The 23,981-nt window shown below is 39.2% G+C and overlaps 1 pseudogene; it reads right to left on the bottom strand.

The window, feature by feature from the left end:
• The window catches only part of LOC133756583 (cyclic AMP-dependent transcription factor ATF-4-like), a 190,826-nt pseudogene extending 168,890 nt beyond the window's left edge, over nucleotides 1-21,936 (bottom strand).
• Between the last annotated feature and the right edge of the window lie 2,045 nt (nucleotides 21,937-23,981).

Genomic DNA, 23,981 nt, shown 5'->3' on the forward strand with positions numbered 1-23,981 from the left:
GTTTCACTGTGGTGAGTTTGATTACCACATGTCGTGGTGAGGATCTCTTTTGGTCATGTTTATTAGGGGTTCTATAAGCTTCCTGTACTAACGTGCCTCTGTCCTTCTCCAAACCTGGGAAATTTTCTGCTAGTATCTCACTGAAAATGCCTTCTAATCCTTTCTCCCTCTCCATGCCTTCAGGAACTCCTAGAACCCGAATGTTGGGTTTTTTAATAGTATCCTGTAGATTCCCGACACTATTTGTTAGATTTCTAATTTCTTCTTCTTTTCTTTGGTTTGCCTGTTTCCTTTCCTGTTCTCTGTCTTCTAAGTCTGATATTCTCTCTTCTGCTTTGCCCATTCTGTTTTTAAGGCTCTCTAATGTGTTTGTCATTTGATCTATTGAATTCTTCATTTCATTATGATTTCTCGTCACTATCACAGTTTCTTGTTCTACTAGTTGTTTCATTTCATTTTGATTTCTCCTTAATATTTCATTTTCACGAGAGAGATTTTCTGTCTTGTCCATTAAGGATTTCTGTAGTTCAAGAATTTGTTTTTGAGAACTTCTTAAAGTTCTTATCAATTTTTTGAGATCCGCTTCTTTCATTTCTTCTATCTCATCATCTTCATAATCTTGAATTGGGGTGTCTTTTTCATTTGGGGGTGTCATAGTATCTTCCTTGTTCTTGTTACCTCGGTTTTTGCGTTTGTTGTTTGGCATGTTGGAGATATTTGGTTTCTTCACTGTGGTGTTTTTTCTTGTTACACTATGGCTCTATATTAAGTGGACTGTCTGCTTTCGGTGGAGCCTTAGATGCTTGAGATGAGTGTGGACTGAGAGCTGTGTTTGGTTCCTCCTTGAGGGTGTGTCAAAGATGACACTCCCAGGTTAGGTGTGGTAAATCTCTCTTTCTTTCTTTCTTCTTCTTTTTTTTTTTTGTTGTTGATTCAAAAGGGAAGTAATTCCGCACAGCTGAACGTAATTGGAGGTAGTTAGTAGGCAAATGATATACCCACAGGAGCCAGAGACCGGAAGCTCTTTCCCAAGGACCACACAGGGAATCTCTGCTGCCCTCAGTGTGGGCTCCAATTCTCCTGCAGTCTCCCACTGGGTTGTCAAGTTAGATGCTAATCTCCTGTTATTTCACCCCTCCCCCCAGAGTCAGGTTTTTCTGCTAGGCTCAGGGCCGGTGCAGACCTGAGTTCACCTTGCTTATGATGTATGACCAAAATGGCGCCTGCTCTTTGTCTTGCTTGCCTTTGAGGGGTGAGCGGAGAGAGAGAAACTCGTGTCCGTATTTGTCACTTTTTTTTTTCCTCTTTCTCTCTTCTAGTTAGCCTGGTGAACTTTTCCCCACAGAGTTTCAAGCCTCATTCCCTTTAGTCTCCTCTTTCTGCTTGCCCGCTGGTGTTTCAGGCTATTGAGGTTTGGCTCACCTTGTGTTCCAGCGCTGGTGTGTTGAGTCTGCCGCTGGTGTCCCGAACTTGGGCTCCCACGCTCTCCACGCAGGTCCACAGTGAATCACTAGTTCCAGAAGAGTTTCCTCTGCTGTTTCTTCCCCTACTCTTCCTTGACCCTGCAGTATCTCCACATTTATTAAAGTGTCTCTCGCCCGGACTAATAGTGTGCTCCCTTCCTATTCTGCCATCTTGCCGCTCTCCGATACCACAATTCTTTTTTGTTTTTGTATAATCTCATTAGAGAAGAAATCTAATTTTTTGTAAATAAGTGAACTCCAGATAAATTTAGGTGAATTTTAATCTAATAAGTAGACATATTCCACATCTATTTGATAAAATTTTAAAACAAAAATTAGGGCTCAGCTTAACTGATAAGCCACTTTTAAGTGCTAACCCACAGTTTCAAAGAAGAACCACGTTAAGCATAAGAAATGCAGCTGCAATATGAAGTTTGCAGTCTTTTTAAAAAGGTTGATAAAACTGAAAAAAGAAGACTGATTACATTTCTTTCTCTCAGTATATATATGTAGATATATATCTATGTATATGTGCATGTATATATGTATATGTAGATATATGTGTAGATATGGTATTATACACAAGTATATATATATACATATTTATATATATGTTCTTGAAAACATTTTTAAGCTTTATTTTTTTTGCATAGGTTGTCCAGTCCCATACTTTATTTATAGGAAAAGATAATAAGAAAAACAAAGCTATTTCACTTCCTTCTGAGACTTAAGACCTTCCCTTAGGATTTTGTGTTCATGTTTTACTCATACAGAAAGTTCAATAATGTGAAGCCTCAGAGATTTAGGAAATTACTTTCTATTGGTTATAACAGAGAACTATAGAGATAACAGATTTCATGGTGAAAGAGTGGCAACAATCCTCTTAGTCTTTCATAAGTATACTGGAGATATGGCATAGAATTTCAGGACTAAATCAAACTTACTTTGAAAGCTACAAATCAAAATGGCCTTTGAAAACAATTGCATGTCTTTAACATATAACTTTTTGTCACACACATGAAAAAACTGAATGTGTTGTTTAAAAGTTTTAAATGCTTCAAAAATATTACAGTCTTTCTATTTGTTATGTTATTATTCTACATCACATCTTTTTCTAAAACATTAAATGTATAAATCAAATATATATATATATATATATATATATATATTATACAGAGAGAAAGAGAGAGAGAGAACATAGGTAAAATACTTCCCAAAGCAAACAGAACAATAATGAAATTGTAATACAAAATACACAGAGAGAGCCAGAGAGAAAAGCCTTAGATACTGGTATCCTAGAAGAGACCCAGGAAAGTTATGACCACACTTGTTTCCAATTAGAAATGTTCTATTATTAATGGTAGGAAAATGAATATAAATTATCCAGTATTTAAAATCCAAAAAAAGACAGAAAGTATTTTAATTACAAACTCAATATGCATTGCTTACATTTATTAAAGAAGCCAAATTGCAATGTTATTTTTACTTTATGAATTTTCCTTTTGGTATTCAAACCCAGAGAAGGCATCATATTTCGACTTAGACTGCAAATTCAGTAGTGCTGAGTGATACTTAATAGGTGCTTGTGGTGGTTTCAGGGTAAATTCACCGAAGTAGAAGTCTTGTATGCATCACAAAGCCAACATTTTTAAGTATAATGGAAAATGCTTTACATATGGTATATATTTTTCCTATTCATAGTGTAGATACCCTAAAGTTTAAGGATATGGAAGATAAATGGATATAATGCTGGTTCATCTGCAACTTTAGAGAAAGAATGCATTCATCTTGCATTTAAAATATTGTCAAATGTGATAAGCAGCAGGTGTATATTAAATTGTGCTAGAAGATTGTGATGAGGGGCTAGGTCCAATTTGGAAAATACATATTTTGCAGTGGTTGTATTCCTGATTCTGAGAAGAATAAAATGATAAAAAAGTTTTTGAGAAAGAATTTCTCATTGTTCCATCTAAAGCTTAACCAGATTCACAGATGAATTGTTCCTCAGTGAAATGAGTTACACACCGTTAAAATCCAAATGTATTGGCCTCAAGTGATACAAGCTTTCTTCTTGTAAATGTATTCTCAAGAAGGCTCCTGGTGAACTAACAAGCTTTGAGACAAAGAAGGAAAAACACTGGACAGAGAATCAGAAATCTCAGATTTCTGCTACTAACTTCTGTGGTTTCAGGCAGATCATTCACTTTGCCCCACAAGCAAAGGCAATGATGGTGTTAGTCATTATCTCCAAAGTCCCCGCCAATGCTAACATTTTAAGAATCTATTATTTCTTGAATTTTCATCTTTATGTAAAAACAACAGCAAAAGCAACAACAGTACAGAATCAATAAAACAATAATACATTGGAAAAACACAGCAGTGGGAATCATGCAGTTTATGTTCTCATTATTTCTGTGTTAGTAGATTATAGAATGACACTACAAGTTGCTTCTCTAGCTCTTAATTTCTTTCCTTTTTTTCCCTACACACCTCTCCCCTCTTTGCCTCCCATCTAATACCCTTCTCTTCCCTTTTCCCTTTTCTTTCTTACTATAGAGAACAAGAAGAATCCTTTTCCAAGAAATTGTACTTAATTTCTTAGACGAACTTTATCTTATATCTGCACACACAATATTTGGAAAGCCAAACAAAGCAACATGCTTTTTCAGCTATAACACATTGGAGCCCATCAACACATTGCTACCATATTATCCTATTTTGTTTTGCATTGGTCTCCAAAGGAAGCATGACCTGCCATTGCTATTGAATTGAAGAATATCCTGAGTATGTTTTTCAGAAGTTTGGCATTAAAAATATGTTCCTACTAATACTTTATTTTTTTTCTCAAATTGCTGTAAGTATATGCATTTGAGCCATGTTGTAATATGTATTATCTAGTTTTTGACCATGGGAAAAATGAAGTTGATATACTACAGCTGGTTTTTATTGGTTACCTCTACCCTGCTTTATTATAGAAAGGATTCCCAGTGTTTGCGAGAGTACCTGAAATTATGAAACATAAAAATGTTAAGGTATGTCCAAAAAAGGTCATGCAAATATTTATTATGAAAAAAATTCCCATGAATTTCAAAATGTTTTGCATCATGACATATATTTAAAAATGTTTTTCTATGTTTTTCAGTTAATTCGAAAGGCAGACATACACAGAGAGACATACACAGACGGAGAGACAGAGAGATCTCCTAATTACTGATGCACTTCCCAAATACCTGCAGCAGTCAGTGCTAGGCCAGGCTGAAGCCAGAACCCAGGAACTTAATCTGGATCTCCACAAGAGTGGCAAGAATCCAACTCCTTCGGCCATAATTGTCTACCTCAGAGTTCACATTCACAGGAAGTTGAGTGTGAAACAAAGCAGAGACTGAAACCCAAGCACTCCTGTGCGGCATGCAGGCATCCCATTGGCATCACAACTGCTGCATGAAACACTTACCCTGAACTTATCCTTTAATTCCATTTTCCACAAACATTTCAAGTACCCATTTACATTCAATGAAATATTAACCAACCTAAAAAAGAAAGGAAATTCTTTTTTTTTTTTTTTTTTGACAGGCAGAGTTAGACAGTGAGAGAGAGAGAGACAGAGAGAAAGGTCTTCCTTCTGTTGGTTCACCCCCCATATGGCCACTAAGGCTGGTGCGCTGCGCCGATCCGAAGCCAGGAGCCAGGTGCTTCCTCCTGGTCCCCACATGGGTGCAGGGCCCAAGCACTTGGGCCATCCTCCACTGCCTTCCCGGGCCACAGCAGAGAGCTGGACTGGAAGAGGAGCAACCAAGACAGAATCTGGCGCCCCAACCGGGACTAGAACACAGGGTGCTGGTGCCGCAGGCGGAGGATTAGCCTAGTGAGCTGCAGCACCGGTCAAGAAAGGAAATTCTAACATGTGACAACACAGATGAATTTTGAGGGTGCTATGTTAAATGAAATAAGCCAATAAAGAAAAAAAGGACACATATTAGCTTCATGATTTCAAATCTTTGTTTTATTAAAACTGTCATTTGTTTTTACTGAGTGACCCTACAATAATTAAATTATAGGAATCAAGTTTACAGGGGCCGGTGCCATGGCGCAGTAGGTTAATCCTCCACCTGTGGCGCCAGCATCCCATATGAGAGCCGGTTCTAGTCCCGGCTCTGCTCCTCTTCCAATCCAGCTCTTTGCTATGTCCTGGGAAAGCAGTAGACGATGGCCCAAGTCCTTGGGCCCCTACACCCATGTGGGAGACCCGAAAGAAGCTCCTGGCTCCTGGCTTCAGATCGGCACAGCTCTGGCCATGTGGTGGGGAGTGAACTAGCGGATGGAAGACATTTCTCTCTGTCCCTCCCTCTCACTGTCTGTAACTATACCTCTCAAATAAATAAATAAAATATTTTTAAAAAATAAAAACAAAATCAAGCTTACAAATGGTACTAATAGCGTATTTGTGTTTTATATATTAAGATACCATAGAAAGTTTTATGTGATTGAATGATTCATACTTTAAAAGTTTGAAAATCTTGAAAAAATCATTTTGTGAGGTCCCTTTTGCTTCGAACTTTGAATATTTTAAACGAATAGCCAGAGAAGAGATCTACACTCTATCTTGAATTAGACACCGAGAAAGCAATTTTTTTTTTTAATTTATTTTTGACAGGCAGAGTGGACAGTGAGAGAGAGACAGAGAGAAAGGTCTTCCTTTTGCCGTTGGTTCACCCTCCAATGGCCGCCGCGGTAGTGCGCTGCGGCCGGCGCATCGCGCTGATCCGATGGCAGGAGCCAGGTGCTTATCCTGGTCTCCCATGGGGTGCAGGGCCCAAGCACTTGGGCCATCCTCCACTGCACTCCCGGGCCACAGCAGAGAGCTGGCCTGGAAGAGGGGCAACCGGGACAGGATCGGTGCCCCGACCAGGACTAGAACCCGGTGTGCTGGCACCGCAAGGCGGAGGATTAGCCTGTTGAGCCACGGCGCCGGCCCGAGAAAGCAATTTTTACAATGTTTGTTAGAGGGGCTGCCTGCAGAGTTCCTTTCTGAGGAAAAGTAGAAAATGAAAGTAGAAAAGCGTCCTTCTGTTTCTGGGGAACTCTCAACAAAGATCCAAGGCTTTATGACTAGGAGAGTATTTTTCAATCCACAATGAAAATTCTGTTAATTCCAGAGAGTTCTTGTCTTCTGGTAGAGACAGGGAAGTTCTGCTTTCCAGGGAAGGAACATATCTCCCAGGCACCAAAGGAGGTTTATTCCTTTACTGTAGGAAGATGTGGTGAGTGCTGCTGTATGCTGTTGTCTCACTGGGAAGAGATGCCATGATCTTTGCCTGCCTTAATTCAATGAGCAGGCTTCCCTTGTCCAGGATTTTATGCATATTGTACTTTCTAATATTAATGATTTTGGACTCCCTGTCCATTTAATATGCAAATTCTCAGAAACTGAGATTTAAGATAGAATGGAAATAGAAGCAACAGACTAGATAATGAAATTAGTTTTCTCTTTTCTAGTGAAGTTGGGGAATAAAATAAAGAACAAATAAGTCACCAAGTTAATATTTGCACCACTATTCGGATTCAAAACTAGGAATTTGTGAATGAAAACACTTACTTATTCTGACCTTCTGAAACAATTCATATTCTTTCATATTGCATGACTCTTAGGAATTTCTTTTGCTAAACCATTCTGTGTATATCCACCTGTGACTTTTGGAAAACTATTCCTTTTATCAAAGCTCAATTCAAATGCCACTACTTCTGTTAAAGTTCTTTTGACTTTCTCAGGGATTCTAATTTTAGCCTTGTGTAAAAAAATAATCAAAGCTCTCCCAGTGATAGTAATATGTGTTCAGTACTTTATCACATTATAATTTTAGAGAACATAGAGATACTTTTCAAAGATGCTAACAAAGATTTCAGAACATATGAGAAACTATTACAAAAGTAAATAAAAGATATAAAAATATATTTATATCTTTCTCAGGAAGGAATATAAGAGAAAATGAAACCAAAGAATATTCTGAATATCTAAATAAAAAGATTTTAAAAATATGTAAAATGACCACCAATTCCTAAAGAGTACATCATTAGGACTGTATCAAGTCTGCTACAAGAAACAAGGAGTAGTGGGCTCTTATGGAAAAGCCTCCCTGTGAGTACAGCCATCTGCACATCTGGTGCCCTGCATGGTGCATGTCTTTCCCCTAAGGAAACTGTGTGAGCTTCTCCAGTGTAATTAATACCATTGGAATCCTATGTGATGTGGGAAAAATGAATGAGTGAATGAGCTCATGTTAAAAATGCTCATTATTCTTAGTATTTTACTTTAGAAAGAGTTCATGAAGTTCCAAATGCTCATTCTGAGTCATTTAATGAAAGTAAGAGTATAGCAACATGAAGAAAATAATGACTGTTCGCTGGGACACGGTCAATAGCCTTCTTGTTTACACATAAATGAAAACAAAAAAAGCAAATAATTTTTGTGATCTTGTATTATTAAATGTCATAAAAGAGTTGCAAAGAGGTAAGGAAACATTTCTCAAAATCCAGAGATAATCAGTTCAGGAAAGCTGTATTAAGCATCATGTGATTAGGGTAGTTGGCATAACAGGTTAAGCCATTGCTCCGGTCACGTGCATCCTATATCAGAGTGCCTGTTGGAGTCCCACCTACTTAGCACATCTTATTCAGTTTCCTGTCAGCGTATGATGGCCAAGTACTTGGGTTCCTGCCACCAATATGAGAAACCTGAATTGAGTTCCTGGCTCCTGGTTTAAGACTAGCCCAGCCCTGGCTGTTAGGAATAAACCAGCAGATGGAAGATTCTCTCTCTCTCTCTTCCCCTCTTTCCCTCCTTCACTCCTTCCCTGTCACTCTGCCTTTCAGATAAAATATCTTGTGTTGGGTTTCCTCCTATCTTCTGCTTCCTAAACCCATTGGTTAGCATTAGAGCAATATTAGAGCAGGATGTGATTTGAATAGCAACATGCCCCCTGGTCCAACTAGGGTTGGCAGTGAAATAACAAGGATAATATTCTGTCATTCCATCTTATAATAAAAGTGAATTCATAAAAAAAAACTATACAGAGAGTAATACATTTGAGTTATACAGAAGTTCGGCACTTAACTCCCTAAGCAAATACTGTATCTCTAGCCTACTGTTGAATTACTATATATTGAAGTTTTAAAGTCAATACTATTCTATTTTACTTAATTATTTCTCAGAATCAAATAATTTCTTTCATCTATAGTAATCCATGAAGCATATTTCAAATGCTTAACACTCACTTCTTCTACTACCACAAAAAATGCACATTTGATATTTGCTATAGTACTTTGCCAATAGTTATTTTCAATGGGAAGTCTGTAATGTATGTGGCCAATCATCATCTTGCACTTCCTACTAGAAAGAGAGATTCCTCAAGCTAATCCCTCAATTTACTTACTATAAATTACTAGATGTGGTTGCTGAGAAATCTGTAATTTTTAAGAAATCAATTTCCCTGGATGATTCTTACCAGAGAGAGAGAGAGAGAGAGAGAGAGCGAGAGCTCTCCCATGCATTGTTTCACTGCCCAAATGGCTACAACAGCCAGGGCCGGACCAGGCAGAAGCCAGGAGCCAGGGGCTTCCTCCAGGTCTCCCACATGGGTGACACAGGTGCAGGTGCCCAACCACTTGGCTGTCTTCCTCATCCCTCCAGGAACATTAGCATAGAGCTGGATCAGAAGTGCAGCAGCTAGGATTGGAGTCAGCACCCAGATGATGGCTAAACTGCTCCACAGTGCCAGCCCCCACAAGCAGTACTAGACCTCATACTCTCCTCCAAATCTAGTCAGCAGATATCTCCAAAAGCACTTAAAATTGAAAGTAAGCTCATCTCAATTAGAAAATAGTGACTACTGGCTGAGATTTTTTCAATAGTTTTTTTGTTTGCATGTAAATGAAAAAAAGAAAGAAATCATCTCTATGAATTTATATCATTAAAAGGTCTAACATCTGGCTGCTAGCCATTAAAGATGCTCTTTTACCTGACTCTGAGGCTAGAGGCCATGGTGTGTGGAAGCCTTTCAATAGTGTAGTAGGAAAAAGCAATCCCCGTCACACTCCAAGCTTACCATATCCTTAGTCACTGGAGGTGAAACTTAGTCCTTATAACTTGCCTTGCATGCAGAAACCAGGTAGAATTAGGTCCTATTCTCACATGCTTCCAGCCTCCCTTCATTATTAGCTTAAAGTGTCCCACCCAATCTTTTCATTTTTAATTTTTTTAAATTATTTTTTTATTAAACTTTTATTTAATGAATATAAATTTCCAAAGTACAGCTCATGGGTTACAATGGCTTCCCCCTCCCAAAACTTCCCTCCCACCCACAACCCTCCCCTTTCCCACTCCCTCTACCCTTCCAATCACATCATGATTCATTTTCAATTCTCTTTATATACAGAAGATCAGTTTAGTATATATTAGGTAACGATTTCAACAGTTTGCCCCCATATAGCAACACAAAGTGAAAAAAATACTGTTGGAGGACTAGTTATAGCATTAAATAAGAGTGTACAGCACATTAAAGACAGAGATCCTACATAATATTTTTTTAAAAAAATTAATTAATTTTCTATGCCATTTCCAAATTAACACCAGGTTTTTTTTTTATTTCCAATTATCTTTATATAAAGATCGATTCAGTGTATAATCAGTAAAGATCTCATCAGTTTGTACCCATGCAGAAACACAAAGTATAAAAATACTGTTTCAGTACTAGTTATAGCATCACTGCACATTAGACAACACATTAAGGACAGATCCCACATGGGATGTAAGTACATGTCTCACTAGTCCAAGTGATCAATTTCAGTTCACATTCGATGGCTCTGATAGGTCTAAGAATCAAAGGGATCACACAAACAAGACAAGTGTCTGCTAATACTAACTGATAGAATCAAAAAGGGAGAGAAAGATCCAACATGGGAAGTGGGATACACAGCAGACTCATAGAATGGCAGACGTCCTAAACAACACTCTGGCCTCAGAATCAGCCCTTAAGACATTCGGATCTGGCTGAGGAGCCCATGAGAGTATTGTAGGCATGGAAAGCCAAGATACCATGGAAAAGAAAAAAGAAGACCTAAATGAAAGATCTCTGTGAGTGAGATCCCAGTGGAAAGAACAGGGCCATCAAAGAAGGAGGTACCTTTCTCTGAAGGGAGGAGAGAACTTCCACTTTGACTATGACCCTATCGGAATAAGATCAAAGTCAGCGAACTCTAAAGGCTTCCATAGCCCTGGCAACTCATGACTAGAGCCTAGGGAGATTACTGACGCCATGAACAGGAGTGTCAAATTGTTAAGTCAGCAACAGAAGTCACTGTGTACTTACATCCCTGTGGGATCTGTCCTTAATGTGTTGTCTAATGTGCAATGATGCTATAACTAGTATTTTTTAATTTTTTTTAAAACTTTTATTTAATGAATATAAATTTCCCATGTACAGCTTATGGATTACAATGGCTTCCAGCTCCCATAACTTCCCTCCCACCTGCAACCCTCCTTTCTCCCACTCTCTCTGCCCTTCCATTCACATCAAGATTCATTTTTAATTCTCTTTATATACAGAAGATCAATTTAGTATATATTAAGTAAAGATTTCAACAGTTTGCACCCACATAGAAACACAAAGTGAAACATACTGTTTGAGGACTAGTTATAGCATTAAATCACAATGGACAGCACATTAAGGACAGAGATCCCACATGAGGAGAAAGTGCACAGTGATTCCTGTTGTTGACCCAACAAATTGACACTCTAGTTTATGGCGCCAGTAACCACCCTAGGCTGTCATCATGAGTTGCCAAGGCTATGGAAGCCTTCCAAGTTTGCCGACTCTGATCATATTTAGACAAGGTCATAAAAGACAGAGTGAGGATAGTAACCAATGATCCTAAGAGTGGCATTAACCAGGTCTGAGCAATTACACAGCATTAAGTGGGGAAGAGGACCATCAGTACACACAGGTTGGGAGTAGAGCCATTGGTGGTAGAGTACAGGTTATGATTACAAAGAAATGAGGCCTAAGTGCACTAGACAGGGTCTAGAACAAAGGACAGAGTCATTATTAGAGGAGCTAAGAAAGGTGCTGTCTAAGCTACAATTAACTTTTCTGATTGAGAGGTAAATAGAACCTGACAGAAGGGGCTTGGTAATAATCTGGTGAGCTTTAGGCCTTGTAAATTAAGAGGCCCAGACCTATCTATCTCTTCACATGGGGTACATCCTAAGGGAGGTGTGAACCTCCTAGGGGAAGGCACTCTGTTGACTTTCATTACTTGGTTGGCCTGGGAGGAGAGCTGGCCATGTCAAGGCAGGTGGCATCTCTAACAAGAAATTTACAGTTCTGCCTGCAATGTTGCTGACCCTACTTGACCATCCCCTCAGCTGCAGTGGTCACTTTGGAAGCTGGGCTGAGTGAAGGGCTTTTCAGCTTAGAGCCAATAAGATCTGTGGCTCTGACCTGGGCATCCTTCGACTCCAGGGCAGGTCCATTTCCAGTGATCCAACTCTTGGCAGAGCTGCCAGGGCTCTTCACAAGCTGACTTCTGCTGAAGCCCAGGCTTACCACATTGAAAGCCACTGCAGTAGACTGGCCAGTTGGGTCTCCTTGAGGGCAGATCACTGTATAGATCAGCCATTAATAGGCCTGCCACCCATTGCTTCTGATGCCTAGCTTTCTTTTCCTCCTGGTTTTTGTTAAAGCAGACCAGAGGATGCAAGTCAAGGGAGTGCCCAAGTCCCATCTCTAATCTTTGGTGGCCTGAACTACAAGTCTATAGTCACAGGCATGTTCCATAGTAGTTTTTCTAAGGTAGACAATGCCCATGAGGAAAATTATATTCTCACTTAAAAACTTTCTTTCCTACCCTATCTTTTAAATCAACCACTTACTAAAATTAACTTACTGGATTGAGGGAGTGGTACAACTGACTTCACAGAGACCTTATGGCTGGACTCATAAGGTAACTTGTTTTTGCAAAAATGACATGTTGAAGTTCCAGCTTATCTTGAGGGGCTTTTTTTTCCTAGGAATTCTAGGCCTAGGGCAGAAAGCATCTGTCACTTTCATGCAGTCCCCAGACTGACGAAATCCCACTGTGCCATCATCAAAATTCCCTAAATGACACTGCTGACTAATAGAATGAGGACCATAGTCACCACAGACCAAAGAGCATCCTGGACATGAGCTGAACACACCTCTCTCACCCCCAACTTTAACCTAGAATAATCTTTACCCTTAACTCCTCAGAGAGCTTGGGAATTAAGTGATGGCTGCTAGGTTCCTTGCTGTGTGCTCTGCAATAAACACTTGCATTGTTCCAGCAATGTCCCTGATGTCAGGGAGAGGGCTTCTGTGAGTTGATTGAATGTGCATGGTTTTGGGGATTCTATAGCGACTCCTCCAACTAGTTTTGGGTGTTGTTTTATATCAGAACTAGAGGTCTTAGATGACTCACCAGCTGCTTGATTGCCAGGTATTCATTCTACTGACTGCATTCAGTTGATTGCATTGCAACTTCAGTGATTTCTATAAAGTAAAGCAGAAAGTCAGAAATTGGAAAGTCCCAATATACAATTGAGGGTGACAGCATCCCTTGAGTCAATATGTTAGCCTTTGCCTTAAAAGTACTTATTCTTTTCTTTCAGGTCATTGATATTATTGTTCATGATTTCAATAAACCCAGGAAAAGGAAGGATAAATTCACATGCTCTAGTGGGTGGGAGCAAATTACTAAAGCAGTAAGATGATATGAGAAGGAGTTATGGAAGAAAGCCCAAAATTTTAATAGCAACCACTTATGGCTTAAAGGATTCATTATGTTAGCTACTTATTAAATTCTGGAATGCTATAGTTGAAAGGGTTTCCTCAGTAATTAAATAAACTTCTTGTCTTACTTCTGTCCTGTTTTTGACTATCTCAGGATTCATGAAGCTCATTTTGTTAAAAAGCATCCCATTCTAATACTTTGATTATTTTGCTAGAAACTTCATTCTTACCTGGAGTCAAAATCTTCCTATTTCCAAGTTTCACAGTTGGTTATGGATCAGGTCTCTGTTCTGAATTACCAATGCCAGTCTTGGCCTTACCTGATAAATCCCTTCATATCATCAAAGATAATGCTCTCCCACATCCTAAGACACAACAAATATTCAATGTTCCCATAAAAATTTCAAGCTTCCTGCGTTCTCACTCTATTTGCCTCAGGAGAACTCCACGCTTACCTATGCCTCTCTTAGAAAGTGGGCAGCTAAGCTGAACAGGACACATCAGGTGCGGCTGTACAGCTAATTGCATAATATCTTTTGGACATCACATTTTTATAATACAACCTAAAATTGTATTAGTTTTATTTGTTAAAAGATACATAAAATCTTAGAATCAGCTAAAACTTTTAAGTGTCTCTTTTAGTGCACACACATCACTCATATGATGGTATTTAACAAAACCACTACCATTTTATACAGGCTCTTTTTATTTTTTAATTTAAATGTAACTAAATTAATTTATAATTTTTTTCATTTTTGTTTTGAATTATTCAATTCACTGAATGATTCTTTTGTCCAGTATGAAACCTTTTCTACCAAACATCAAGTCATCCTTAAGCCTAATAGTTTGTCATTTTTGTTGAGAATATTATAGGAAGTAAACATTATTGGTAATTTTTTGAACTTTAAAAAATCTTCAAGATCTATTTATTATAGATGCTGGTATTGTGGCACAGCAGTTTAAGTCCCCACCTACAATGCTGTCAGTCCATATGAGTGCTGCTTTGATTTCCAGCTGCTCCACTTCCAGTATAACTCCCTGCTAATGCACCTGGGAAGGCAGTGGGTGATTGTTCAAGGACTTGGAACCTGCACCCACATGGAAGATCCATGGCTTTTGGGTTCTGAAGCTGCAGCCCCAGCTCCAACCACTGTGGTTATTTGGGGGAATCAGCAGGTGGAAGGTTTCTCTCTCTCTCTCTCCTCTCCTCTCTCTGTAACTCTGCCTTTCAAATAAATCTAAACAAAGATCTGCTTATTATGAAAATTAATATACCAAACAATTATTTACAAACCATTTCTTCTTATTTTTAGAATATATACTTTAGAATATATGAGGAAATATATATGAGGAGGATTGAAAAGTTCATGGAAAAATAGAAATATAATGGGCATTTTCCATGAACTTTTTGAATATTCATCATATGTAATATAGACATATCATAAAATAATTCAATTTAGCTATCTGTCTTAGGTTAAGTATAGATATTATGAGTTTATGAAATTCCATTTAAATCCACTAAAATCAGACATTTATTGAAATTTACAAATATTTATTTATTTATAGGATAGAGTGATAGAGAGAAGCAGAGAGAAAGAGATCTTCCATCCACTGGTTCACTCCTCAAATGGTTGCAATAGCCAATTCTAGGGCAGGCCAAAGCAAGAAACCAGGAACTTTATTTGGGTCTCACACACAGGTGGCAGATATTCAAGTACTTGAGCCATCATCTGTTGCTTCCCAGGTGCATTAACAAAGAAATGAATTGGAAGCAGAGCAGCTGGGACTTGAACTGGCACTCAGATATGTCATGCATGAGCCCCAAGAGGCTTAACCTACTGTGCCACAGACTCAGTCCCTAAAAACAGTGAGAGGCAGGGATGTTGAGTAAGCACTGGTAAATAAGTTAGTCAAGATATCTATTCTAATGGAGCACAGAGGTGTGCTAGAAGCCTGTGAGGGAGAACTGTGATGTTCTGAATAGAGGGTCTCACACCAAAGTTGGACCCAGAGGAGATAAAACAAAAGACATCCAAGGATGTAATATCCTCTGCACACAACTTCCTCTTCTATGTGGCCTGCTGCAAGTCACTCTCTTTATCTTAAAGAAGCTGGACAGTATGTGAAGCGTGGCCATCACACTTGCATGCGTGAGATATATCTGATTATGGTTTCTACTCCTTTCTGCAAAGGAATAGACCCAGAAATGTGTATGAGACTCTGAATGGACATAAACACTCGATTTGTTAAGACAAAGTTTGGCTCTGGTAACTGACCTTCATAGTTAAAACAAGTATTTAGGAAGCATAAAGAGAATTGTGGTCATAGTTTGCCCTTCTGCCTGTGACAGACAGGCTCTATGAATGTCAGTGTCAAAGTAAAGAATGCCAATTCCCATTTCCAACAAGTATAATTATAAAGGAATAATGTCTGAAATGGCCCTATCTTGCCAATTATTTCTGTCTACATTTTTATTTCTGTCTCCAGTGAATTTCTAAATTATATTATAATTATATTATAATTGTAATAATATAATTATAATAATAAGTTATAATAAGTTACCATTGTATAGACATCACACACAGCCACGTTGACATTAAAGCACAGGACCAATAGTCTATATTTTTAACAAATGTACCAATTTTTAAAAAATGAAGCACACACATAAAACTATAGTGGTAAAGTAGAAAAGCAGCATATTTTCAAATAAATACATACACAATGAGAATGTGTGACCATGAGAAGGAACACATAGAGAAAAACGGGCTGGATGACCTATTGGCAGTGTACTCTGTACAACTTTTTAAATTAATTCAGTGGAGAATGTGTTTGGTGTAGTAGTTAGTAGACAGCTTGGAACACCTACCTCTCATATCACAGTGTCTGAGTTCAAGTCCTTCCACTACTTCCAATTTCAGCTTTCTACTAATGCACACCCTGGGATTCGGTATGTATTGGGCCATTATGTGGGTCCCTGCCACCCATGCAGGGTACCCAGACTGAGTTCCAGGATCCTTGCTGCTTCTTATTTCAGCTGTTGTGGGCACTTTGGCAGTGAACCAACAGATGAAAGATTTCTCTGTGCTTATCTCTCTCGATCTCTATCTCTGCCATTTAAATAAAAATTAATTAAATAAAAATTTTTAAAAATCAGCTGCATACAAATTATTCAATACCAAAAAAGAAATCAATTCCATTACTGTCATAGTTTATAATGACTTGTTTTGAACTATGCATCTGTTCAAAGATTTTTGTGGCTCTTTGAGTAAAACTTAAAACACCATTATTATATAGTTTTGAAATAGACAATATGTTTTGTTTGAAATATGGAAAAAATGATGGTTTTGAAATTATTCTACTGCCTTAAATATGGTTCTAAGTTTTCAGTGGGATCCCTAGGAACAAACTCATAGTTCATAATTATAAGATTTTTGGTTTTTCATAAATTCATGACATTTGCCAAGTGATATCAATTTAGAAAACATTATTACAAAGTTTTGAAAAGGGAGCTGTGCAATTATGTATAGTTATGTCCCTTGATGATATTAGGTTTGCTAGGAATTTCCAGGCTGTGAGCAGTAGCAGCTTGCTGGAATTTCTTAAAGCCATCATTTGGCTGCATAATGTAGAGCTTGTTCTCAGGAAAATAAGATGAAAGAAATACTATTGGCTGACTTCATCTATGTTGATTAATTAAATAATGATTCTGTGTCTGTTCTATTGTTACTGTGGAGGAAGTGCTTACTGTGAGTTCAATTCCATTTGACCCATATCAGAGTTTGAGAAAAGCAGTGAGTTAAATTAAATACAGAAAATAGTAACTGGTGGGAGAGAAGCTAAGTGAAGACTGAGAAAGTAAGGCAAATAGCCAGTGCTAGGGAGTGAAACAATGGTGTTGTGTCAGAAACCCTAACTGACCAAAGACACTAATACTTCAAACCAGAATGATTGTGAAGAAATGTCTATAATTTCAGGAATAATGAACGGAGACTGCAGTGTATCCAAGGCAAAAGTGAAGAAGAGATTGTAAGTTTCACCTGAATGGAACCAAAAGATAAACAATTCTTAGGGATTACAGAAAGGAAGCGCAATTCTTCCCTTACTTTGGGTGGAGGAACTTTGTTGCTGTCTCTGAGATATTCTCTTTTTCCAGTGAGGTAGGCACATGAAAATGCTGATCTAGATCATCTGGATCAATCAAAGGCTCCAAGAGTGGACAGAAATTGCAGTGGCATCACCCGTACAACAAGCACAAACACAAGCTCACAATAGCAAAATTATGACTTTTTCACACATTTTCCACTATCTATGCCCACACAACCAAGTGAAAAATGTATAAAGCTCTTGTACATCTGCATTTAGCCAGACAACATAACTCTCTAAAACCAAACTCAACAAATTCCATATTTAAAGCATTATTGCGGGCCAGCGCCGTGGCTCAACAGGCTAATCCTCCGCCTAGCAGCGCCAGCACACCAGGTTCTAGTCCCGGTCGGGGTGCCGGATTCTGTCCCGGTTGCCCCTCTTCCAGGCCAGCTCTCTGCTGTGGCCAGGGAAGGCAGTGGAGGATGGCCCAAGTAATTGGGCCCTGCAACCGCATGGGAGACCAAGAGAAGCACCTGGCTCCTGGCTTCGGATCAGCGTGGTGCGTCGGCCTTAGCGTGCTGGCCACGGCAGCCACTGGAGGGTGAACCAATGGCAAAGGAAGACCTTTCTCTCTGTCTCTCTCACTATCCACTCTGCTGTCAAAAATTAAAAAAAAAATTTGAAAAAAGCATTATTGCATTAGTATAGGAGAATTATTAGAAGATCAAGTACATGATTAGCAATTACAAAGGAAAGTCAATTATTTTTGCCCAAATCATAGAAAAAAATAGATAAGACCACCTTGCATTTTCCCTCTAGTGATGTTAGTCTTCATTCTAACGAAAGAATTTCAAAAACTCCAAAGATACATATGATAAAAAGGAAGATACTACTTTATAATTTACTCTTATCCTCTCACTTTTTGAAATAGATTTTTTAATTTATTTACTTCAAAAGTTAAATGAAAGAACATATATTTGTACCAGAGTAAATTCAATTTTGGAGAAAAACTAAATATTCTGCATAATCATGTGTAGAATGGAGGAGAGTAAAATGACTTGAGTGAAACTCACAGAGCATTTCCTATTGGCCAAAAATTAAGTCTTTGCTTTACCCTTTTTTTTTAAGATTTATTTTATTCATTTGAAAGGTAGAGTTACAGAGAGAGGTAGAGACAGAGAGAGAGGTCTTCCATCCAATGGTTCACTCCCCAGATGGCCACAACAGCTGGAGCTGCACCAATAGGAAGTCGGGAGCCAGGAGCATCCTCCAGGTCTCCCATGCGGGTGCAGGGGTCCAAGGACTTGGGCCATCTTCTACTGCTTTCCCAGGCCATAGCAGAGAGCTGGATCAGAAGTGGAGCAGCCAGGACTAGAACTGGTGCCCATATAGGATGCCTGCGCTTCAGGCCAGGGCGTTAACCCACTGCACCAGAGCACCAGCCCTAAGTGACTTACTCTACATGGATTTCTCAAATGGCCAACAGACACATGGAAAAATGTTCAGGATCACTAGTTGTCAGGGAAATGCAAATTAAAACCACAATGAGGTTTCACCTCGCCCCAGTTAGAATGATCCTCATACAGAAATCAACAAACAACAAATGCTGGAGAGGACATGGGGAAAAGAGCACCCTAACCGACTGTTGGTGGGAATGTAAACTGGTAAAGCCACTATGGAAGACAGTATGGAGATACCTCAAAAATCTGAAAATATGACCCAGCCATCCCGTACCTGGGAATCCACCCAAGTGAAATGAAATCAACATATGGAAGAGCTCTCTGTACCTCCATGTTGATCACAGCTCAATTCACAATAGCTAACACATGGAATCAGCCTAAATGCCCATCAGTCAAAAACTAGATAAAGAAATTGTGGGATATGTACATTATAGAATACTACACCACAGTAAAAAATGGATGAAATCTGGTCATTTGCAAAAAAAAAAAAAAATGGATCAAGCTGGAAAACTTCATACCTAGTGAAAAAGTCCAATCCAGTGCCAAAGAAACAAATACTATATGTTCTCCCTGATTTGTGAGAATTAATAACCTTCCTAAAATGAAAGCTATAGAAGTGAACTTGACACTTTTAGAAACAATGACTTGAATAGCCCTTGTCCTGATAGCTTTTAGTGTTACTTTTTATTTTATATTTCATTTTTTTTGTTTTCTTTCTTTCTCTTTTCTCTTCTTCATACTGTATGTTGAACTCTTTACACAGCGTTGAGTTAAACATATGTATATAAAGTCAATTGAAAAAGATCCCAGTAAAAAATAAGAGGGGAAATAAGAGAGGGAGGAGGCAGTCTATAACTGTAAAGCAGTATAGTTCTGCATATAGTCCTACAGACTTATTTCTAAGGGTACAGCCTAAACACTTGTCATGGGATTCCAAAGCCATTAAAATCGGTGGTAAAAATCCCATACTGATTGTTAAACTGATCATATTAAATGTTAAAGTCAACATATAGATAGGTTTATGTGTAAAAGTGATCATATAAATAACACCAAGTGCCTGGTAATAATAATAGAATTAAAAATGAGGGAATGTCCAATATGGAAAGCAGTCCACACAGCAGACTCCTAGAATGACATTCACTGTGAATAACACTCTGACCTCAGAATCAACCCTGAAGGCTTCCTGGTATGGCTGAAAGGACTGTGAGAGCTTTTCAGGCATAGAAAACTAAGACACTGGCAAAAAAATATCCTATATGAAGGATCTCTGAGATCTCAGTGGAAAGAAGGGACCATCAAAGAAAGATGTACTTTTCTCTGAAAGGAAGAGAGAACTTCCACTTTGCTTATCGCTGTGTCCAAATACTGATGAAGTCTATGGTCACAAAAGGGCAGCCCATGAAAAGAGCCTCAGGTGATCACTGATGTCATAAATTAGAGTATTAATTGTTAAAGTAACAACAGAAATCACTGTGCACTTACTCCCTATGTGGGACCTCTGTCCTTAATGAGTTATACTATGAGAATTAACTATAAAACTTCTCAAACTGTACTCTATATGTTGTGTGTGTGTGCGTGTGTGTGTGGCTATAAATTGTTGAAATCTGTACTTAACATAGAGTTAAGTACATAAAATCAAACCAAAAATGAACCATAATGAAGAAGGGGATGGGAGAGGGAGAGGGAGGTGGGATGGGAGTCAGGGTGGGAGGGTGGATATGGGGGAAAGAACCACTATATTACTAAAGTTGTACCTATGAAAAATGTACTTATTAAATAAAAGCTTTAAAAACACACTTAAAATAAATAAATAAATATGGATTTCTCTCAGAGGGGTCAATAATTCAACCATGTATGTTGGATCAAGGTGGCTGAATAGAGAGGATCTTTATCCACCTCACCCAGGAAAAGGCTTCAGAACAATGAATAATGACAATTTCCAAAAGATTATATGAAGTGAAAGGAGCTATAAGCAGAACAGGGATTCCAAAAACAATGAGAGAGAGAGAAAAAAAAAAAAAAACACAGCAAACCACTACTGCCACCACTTCTACCCCAGCAACCTGGAAGGGAAACACAATCTTGCAAGGGAAAGGGTTGTATATATAAAATATGACAACTGAGGAGACTAACTAAAGGAAAAACTTCAATAAGGAAACGATGAGGTCTGAAAATAGCACAGAAACCTTGAATGCCAGTAGAGAGAGAGGAATAAAACTCCACCTGCTGCCACTGCCCACAGTCCCTTCCCCAGCTCCCTTGTTGATGGTGCCATCTTGTTGGAAAGAGGTAAGAAGCAAGTAGTATGATCTCAACCAGTGTTGCAGATGGGCTATCTGAACTACAGAATAATTCCAGTCCTCACTGACTTTAAACCAAGCCTTGAAGGTTGATTGGGATCCAAGAGACTACTTTGCTCTAAAGAAGAAACATCACCATTTCCCTCATCTGCAAAGTGCCAAAACTAAGCAGCTGCTGTGATTTGCTAAACTCCATTTGTCTTGGGGGAAACAATCAACCCCTTTGCCACCAGAAACCCCCAGAGATGGCAAGGGCTCTTTCTAGAATAGAGAGCAGGTTGCTGTGAAGCCTGCAGCCATGGTGTTTGGGGCTGGAGCCATACTTGCTCTGTGCCATTGAGGGAAGTTCCCTGCAGGATCTTAGTCCACCCATACAGGATGGACTGGGTCCGAGGAAAGGTAAGTGTGCCGCTTGCCCGTTCCCCAGCCTCCTGATCCCGGAGACAATCAGATGCAGCGGGGAGCCAAGTCTAGCAAGGACTCATTTACTTTGTGCATAATAGTACCTTTTATAGCACAAAACTGCAGAGTCATTGGGGCAGGGCTAAGGACCAACCAATCACTTAAAAAATCACCTTGTGGGGGGATTTCTATAGGACTAGCCATATGTCTATACACTTGTTACTAGTTTTGTTACCTCCCCTGATGTTGTGCAGCCAATTAGTTTTAGTGGTAAACAACTTTGGATTCCGCCCATCTTACTTCCTCTGGGCGCCATCTTACTCGGCTCCATGCAGCTCTGTTCTGCGAAGCTCGGGCGGGGGCACCCGGGGGCAGCTGTGCATGCGGAGCCCCGGGGCCTGGCCTGGCCTGGCCGTGCCATGGCTGCAATCATGCCCCGCAGTTCCCCATGGCTTTGTGGGGCTAGTGACCAACAGCAGTCCATACACAATCACAGAGGACCTGATCCGAGGAATCTCCCGATCTGAGGAGTTCTTACCACAAGCTACTTGCAGGAACAGAGCACAGGCACCAGCCTCACTCTTACATGCCCCAGGAACAAGAGGCAGCCAACTCTGAGCCCTGCAACCCTCAGACTATTATGCTGGTACCATAACAAATAGAGCAACTGGAACTCACCTGTGGGATCTAGAAGGACCTACATTCATTCCTCTGTATCAGTCTGGTGACTGCCAGGCCACAATCCCTGGAATAACTGGAATTCACTCTACAAGATGTGAGTAAGGACCTTACTGTACCTTGCAGCTCTAGGCCTGTGACTGTTAGTACCGTATTCCTCAGAGTCACTAGAACACAATCTGGAGATGCCAAGATGGCAGATAAGGGAGTGACACACTGCACAAGTAAAAGTACAAAAGAAATCCAAAGTAAATAATAGGAATATTTATGGGAAAAGGGCAGGGCCAAGTCATTACTTATCAATAGTCACCTTGACTGTATTTGGCATCAATACTCCAGTTAAAAGACACAGATTGACTGAATGGATTGAAAAACAAGATCCATCTATTTGCAGCCTACAAGGAACACATCTCACCAACAAAGATACATTTTGGGGGAATGAAAAACCCTATTGAAGATTTCTCTCTCTCTTCCTGTCTCTTTCCCCGTCTCTCTCCTCTTCTCTGTTTTTCTGTCACTCTATTCTTCAAATAAATAAATAATTTATGAAAAAAAATGCAGCAAAAGCACTGTTAATATGGAGGCTTATAGTGATAAATGTTTACATTAAAAAAGAAAAATATCAAATAAACAATGTAATGGGCTTAGAAAAACAATCTTAAGTACTTAGAAAAATGCAAATAAATTGCTTTTAGGAGAATGAACATCTTGATGATATTGATTCTTCCAATCCATCAGCATGGAAGATTTTTCCATTTTTTGGTATCCTCTTCTATTTCTTTCTTTAGGATTTTGTAATTCTCATCATAGAGATCTTTAACGTCCTTAGTTAAGTTTATTCCAAGATATTTGATTGTTTTTGTAGCAAACTATGCAACAGATAAAGGATTAATAACCAGAATCTACAAAGATATCAAGAAACTCCACAACAACAAAACAAACAACCCATTTAAGAAATGGGCCAAGGACCTCAATAGACATTTTATAAAAAAGAGGAAATCTAATAGTATTAACTAGAACAAAAAAAATATTAAAAGGGATAAAGTATTAAATTGTACATCAATAGTCAGGATCAAGTCACTGTTTCTCATAGTGTCCCTTTCACTTCAACAGGTTTCCTTTTTTGTGCTTGGTTAGTTGTCACTGATCAGGGAGAACATATGATAATTGTCCCTTTGATCACACTAATAGGTCTAAGAGTCAAAGGGATCACACAAACAAGACTAGTGTCTGCGAATACTAACTGATAAAATAAAAAAGGGAGATAATGATCCAACATGGGAAGTGGGATACACAGTAGACTCATAGAATGGCAGATGTCCTAAATAACACACTGGCCTCAGAATCAGCCCTTAAGGCATTTGGATCTGGCTGAAGAGCCCATGATAGTTTTTTTTTTTTTTTTGACAGACAGAGTGGATAGTGAGAGAGACAGAGAGAAAAGTCTTCCTTTTTGCCATTGGTTCACCCTCCAATGGCCGCTGCAGCCGGTACATCCTACTGATCCGAAGCCAGGAGCCAGGTGCTTCTCCTGGTCTCCCATGCGGGTGCAGGGCCCAAGGACTTGGGCCATCCTCCACTGCCTTCCCTGGCCATAGCAGAGAGCTGGCCTGGAAGAGGGGCAACCGGGATAGAATCCGGTGCCCCAACCGGGACTAGAACACAGTGTGCCGGCGCCGCAAGGCGGAGGATTAGCCTGTTAAGCCATGGTACCAGCCCCATGAGAGTATTTTAGGCATGCAAAGCCAAGACACTCTGGCAAAAAAAAAAAAAAAAAAAAAAACTAAA

This window comes from Lepus europaeus, chromosome 3 (genome assembly GCF_033115175.1).
Source record: "Lepus europaeus isolate LE1 chromosome 3, mLepTim1.pri, whole genome shotgun sequence".
Classification (NCBI taxonomy): domain Eukaryota; kingdom Metazoa; phylum Chordata; class Mammalia; order Lagomorpha; family Leporidae; genus Lepus; species Lepus europaeus.